Raw genomic sequence first — 6,018 nt, forward strand, 5'->3', positions numbered from 1 at the left:
CAGCACAGAGGAACCTCAATTATCTGGCAATTGATTATCTGAATATCAGATTATCTGGCAAAGATTGCAATGTCCTGGTGCTCAGCTAAACTATGCTATCTGGTATTCAATTATCTGGAATTTGATTAACCGAGCGAAATACTCTCCGCCTGTGTCCTTCGGGAATTCAAGATTCCTCTGTACTCTGAGATATTTCCAAGTGTTGCACAAGATGCAGGTCCAGAGGACCAAGTGGTGAACTGCAGTCACCAGGAATTCACATTGACTTTCATTATCAGGAATTGTTGCTGGCTAATCTCTGTCTAGTAGGTGGGAGAATGGAAGACAGCTTATTAATGAGCTGAGATCAGGTACGAATGGTATGCTAATGTATGCAAATAGACACAAATAGATTTCTCTAAACTCACTAGCTAGATTCTCCACTCAACCATCAAAACTTGATTAAAGAGCTGGCTGTTTCCTCACAATGTCTTGAATTTCATTTCTTCTGAACAAAATCTATTTTTCCAAATCCATCGGCAATGTTTACATCATCCAGGGGCTTGGAAGATACTGCCCTTTACGCCTGTCTTGACAGAAGAAGATACAGAACATTTCCCAGAAATATTAGGGAACCAAGGAACTGTGAAAATTAGGAACTGAAAGAGATTATTATAAATAAAGTGAGTTGTCTAATCATACCGACCTAAGTATGTATTGACAGAGAAGGCACATTTTGCATTGTCTATGGCAATGCAGCCATTTGTTCATTCATTTCTCAAGGCAACACCTGTACTATTTCAGGTCATTCTGCCTGTTTTAAAATGGAAACAAAAGTCAACATTTTAATGGCATCAGTGGGTGATCTTGGCAAAAATAATGATCCTGGAAATTCTGTTCTGTTGTTTTCCTCTTTACAATTTACCTAGAATCAGCACAAAAGATTGCAGAATGTTCAGCTCATGTTCAAAGGGAACTGACTTTCAATATTTTTGCATTAGTTTAAGAAGAGTTCATGCTCAAAGCCAGCCCTGCTTCCAAACCTGATCTGGCCTCCAGAGCAAATTAATGGCTACTGCTTGTTTTCATTAATTGCACTCATTTGCAGGAGATTCTTACAATTAAGAAATTTTGAGATGAGAGAATGTTTTTAAGCACTTTTAAAAAGTGTTTGGTTATAACATTTTTTAAAAACCTGACTACTAAATACCAATATAATTTTCAAATATTTCTGTATATCTTTTTGAAGTCAACTTTGAGTTGTTTCAAATTAGATCACTCACAAGTGGTGGACTGGACCTCCTGAGTAAAATATATAATGTTTACATGAAACCCAGTTTCAGTGATATTAATCAAAATGTATTATGTTTTCATTAGGAGTCACATCAAGAAAATTTTTGAAGCAAATCTTTTTACAAAAAATTACATTCCAAAATTTGGCTTGATTGTGCTGGTTTGTGCAGATTTTACATTTGTCAATATATGATTCAGTTTGAATAACATTCTCATAAATTTTGATCATCATTCTCTTCATCCTCCGTTGATAGATCTTCACCTTCACCTTATCCCTCTGGAGGCTGTGTAGAATATTTGGTGATGGAGCTGTAACCTCTGTTTCCTTCTACATGGTTATCACAGCAGCTTCAAGGCTACAATTTGCAACAGTGACAGTGTTCTCCATGTCAAATCTGTGAGCAGAAATTCTGCGGAGAATGTCAGAAAGATAACACAATTGTTTTCAAGGAATTCATTTGGCCTCATATTCATTCATAATGGAACTTCACTTTTCACCCTTACATAGTGTGAAATGGAGGTTTCCCAAGAACAGTATCATCAGCCCTTCTGTAAGGATTCCTGATGAAGTGCCCCTGCCCAAAATGTCGATTTTCCTGCTCCTCGGATGCTTCCTGACCTGCTGTGCATCTCCAGCACCACTCTAATCTTGACTTCTGTAAGGATTGCTGAGATACATGAGCTTATCTAACTTCTCAGATCATGGCCTTATATTCTTGCAGTTCAAAGTGTGAATCTGACAGCTGCAAACAATGTCTAACACTTTTGCTTCGAAATGTGCTTGTGAAATAGGGAACTTCAGATTCTGTTTTTAAATGCCTTGTTCTCATTGTAGTTACTTAACTGACACAACAAGTAGGCAATTGGTGTACATAGTGTGATGTCATGATTATTTGAGGCCATAATCTTTGTTGTGTATTCCTGGACAATGATTGACCTACAGATGAAGTGCAAAATTAAGCCTGATGAGTGGTATCACAGCATTAATGGTAGCTTCGTTACTGCAAATGCCTCTAGGGGATCCTCCCAATTTCAAGAGTTTCATTTTGCCCCAAACTTATTCCACCCATCTTGCATGTGATGTCAGCCATTTTGTAATTGTGCGGTTGATTTTTGATCCGATTTTCCAGCTTCACTTCAGTGTGTATGACTTCCAGAATCTGCTTGGGACAACTGCACATATCCCCATATCCCTTTTGCTTTCCTGCCTCCATGGCCCCATGTGATCTTTCAATTTCCCCTAATTTTCATTCAGGCCATTTCATATAACTATTGATGTTTTCACTTTCCCTCAGAGCTCAAGACTTTATAAATTCCCATGCCCTTGTTGGCATCTGCCTTCCTCATGTAGGGGCCAGAGATACCATGTGCTACTGGAAACCCTTCTCTGGAGTTTCTAATTCCCTCCTCTTCACTATGAGGCCCCACCTTATTATTTACATTTGCCCTCCAACACTGTCAGTATTTCCTCAGTGAATCAATACAATGGAGACCATTTGAGTTCCCTCTTTCTTCAGGAGTCCCATTCTGTCTCAATAAGGGGTTTCTGTGACTAAAGAAGTTTTTTGCAACTATAATGATTTTTTTAGTTTCCAAAACTAAAGGGTAACATTAACCTCTTTGTAGTCAAAGTTAATTCAATCAACCCAGAGAAAATATTTACTTCAAAACTTGAATGAACTGCTATGGAATACTATGCACATTTCTCAAAAATAAATTTCATAAACACCTCAGTAAGCAGAGGAAAATTTCTTGGAACTATTCAGAAAAGTTTGTAATTCTAATTTAGGAGACCTAAAATCATCAAATCAAAGTACACTAGATGAAGAAAAAAATGCTGATTTAAGTTTGTTGCAGGATCTTTTCTTTCTTTACTGCACTGTTAAAATTATCTGAAGAACATATGATCCGTGTTGCATTTTATTCCAAATTATTTCATTAATAGTGAACACAATATGAAAGCTTACAGGACTGTCATTCTGGAATACTTGTGGATAACTTATATAGGAAGCATGTTGTTAAACTTGAGAGGATGCAGAAAAGATTTACAAAGATGTTGCTAGGACAAAAGGGTTTGAGCTTTAGGGAGAGGCCAAATAGTCTGGGGCATTTTTCTTAAAGCGTCAGAGACTGAGGGATGACCTGATAGAGGTTTATAAAATTATGAGGGGTACAAATAGGGTGAATAGTCAAGATTTTTTTTCCTATCGTGGGAGTCCAAAACTAGAGGACATAGGTTTAAGGTGAGAGGGAAATGGTTTAAAAAGGACATGAAGGGCAACTTTTTCATGCAGAGGGTGATGTGTGTATGGAAAGAGTTGCCAGAGGAAGTGATGAAGGATGGAGCAATTACAATCTTTAAAAGGCATCTGCATGAGTATATGAATAGGAAGGGCTTCGAGGGATATGGACTAAATGCTGGCAAATGGGACTACATCAGGTTGGGATGTCTGGTCGGCACAGATGAGTCGACCGAAGGGTCTATGTGATGCATGACTCTATGACTCTATAACTGAATTCAGAAAGAATCTTACATTGGAAATCAAAATTAGCTTTTAAAACAGCAAATATTATGATTTTCACATTTAAACTTGATTTTGTGCACAGTTACAAAATAATTATTCAAAATAGAGTTTTATTTAAGTTCTCTATGACACAAGAACAATGAACAAAAGATGTGAAACCAGGAATGGCATCAGCAATATATATATCTTTGAGGTGGCAAATGGGTGTGGTGTTTGGACATTGCTGAAACAGCATTCTTATGTTTGAGATGTTCGTAGTCTCCCTTTGTTAAAGTATAATATTTGTTCAATGTACCTTTCCTTAATGAAAAAATAGGACTGTTTGTTTAACTGATTTATTGGGCAATAATACAACAGAGCTCAAAGCCTACTTATTGTTGATTTATTACTGAAACAAGGTTAAGATTTAAAGCCACAACAAACCTTTTTGTTCTAATAAAGCTCTGGGGCATGGTATTTTCCTTCACTTGAAAGTGAGGATTTGCTGCTTACAGTTTCTGTTTCCAGGAGCAAACACCTCACAAATTGATGGATCTGTCCTCTGAGGTTTTCGCAGAGGCATTACAGCTTTTTAAAATATTAATATGTGAGCCCATTTAGCAGAAAGTAGCTAGTCTGAAAGTCTCTTGTGGCTGCTATACAGGTCACCGGAGACCTTCTGCTTCTCAAAGCAAAAGGTTTAATCTAAATGTAGCATTAAGCCAAGCTTTTGGATTTTACAAAATGACATTTCTTGCAGTGGCATTTTCAGATGAAATTGCAGCAGTATTTTTCATCTTTATCTTTTTTCTTGTTTCAGAATTTAGTTTGTGCACTGGGAACAGAGATAATGCAGACTGCACTACAGCTTCAGATCTCAGCTGAACACTGATTAGGTAGGACTGGACGTCACATCTTGTTATAGTGTTGTGTAGTTGCAAGATCCCCTCTGAGAGTTAGATTAGGACATGCACTGATTCCATGGAAAGAAAAAAAACTTCTTCAGCAGAAGTAAATCATGGGCAATAACAAAGGGTCATATTACCATTATTTTTAACACAGTACAAAGTTTCAAAGTTGCAGCAGTGGCAACCCTCATAAAAAAAGGGAACAGTCCATTTATTATACAAACAGATACATCTTTTCAAGATAGTAACACAAAACTATTACATTGAGGAATCAAAGACTTCTGAACAGTTGCAAAACACAGATTATGTTTACAATCACAACTTTTGGGCATCTATTTTAAAAAGTTTTAAAAGATTAACCGCAGTTTTAGGTTCTATTGTTATGGAGTGGCTTGCAGAGGAATCAAAAGAATCACTGCCTGACTAGTTGCTTTTTGTTGTTCAAAGCAATGTATTTTTTTTATTTGTGTAAATGGGGAAGGCTTTAATCCATGCTGTAGTTAAGGGAAATTTGGCAACATTTTTAGAATCAATTTATATCTAGAGAATAAGTCAATTCCACTGACTTGGCTTTGAAATGTGTTGTTGCAGGAGACTTGTCAGGTTACTGTCATGCTTTTTGTAGTGAAGACATATTTCTGCCACTGTATGTCAGTTATTGAGGGAATGAATGTTGAAGGTGGTGGATGTGGTGCCAATCAAGCAGATTTCTTTGTCCTGGATGGTGTCGAGCTTCTTGAATGTTGTTGGAATTACACTTATCCAGTCAAGAGACAGGTATTCCTTCACACTGCTGATTTGTGCCTTGTAGAGGATGGATAAACACTATGAAGACAATAGAAGAGTTCTCATTACAGAATTCCTAGTCTCTGACCTGCTATTATAGTCAGGTATTTATGTGGCTGCTTCCGTTCAGTCAGTTACTGAACAATTCCTAAGACGTGAGATGTTGATAGTAAGGGACACAATGATGATAATGCCATTGAACATCGAGGAGAGACGAAAGACTGCCATACAGAGAAACCTGAGACTTCTTGTCCATGAATCACAAATAGCTGGCAAATAAGTTACCAGCAATAGGGAAAGTAAATGTTAGTATTTATTGCAAACGGAATTAAAAGAGCATTAAAATAGGAAAGTTTTACTAAAGCTATACATGGCACTTATCATATCACAGCTGGAATACTATAAACAGTTTGGTCTCTTTACCTCTGTGTGGAGTTTGCACATTCTCCCCGTGTCTGCGTGGGTTTCCTCCGGGTGCTCCGGTTTCCTCCCACAATCCAAAAAAAATGTGCAGGGGTTAGGTGAATTGGCCATGCTAAATTGCCCGT

This window comes from Chiloscyllium plagiosum, unplaced genomic scaffold (assembly GCF_037043375.1).
Source record: "Chiloscyllium plagiosum isolate Xiang-an unplaced genomic scaffold, Cpla_swu_hap1 HiC_scaffold_1, whole genome shotgun sequence".
NCBI classification, from domain to species: domain Eukaryota; kingdom Metazoa; phylum Chordata; class Chondrichthyes; order Orectolobiformes; family Hemiscylliidae; genus Chiloscyllium; species Chiloscyllium plagiosum.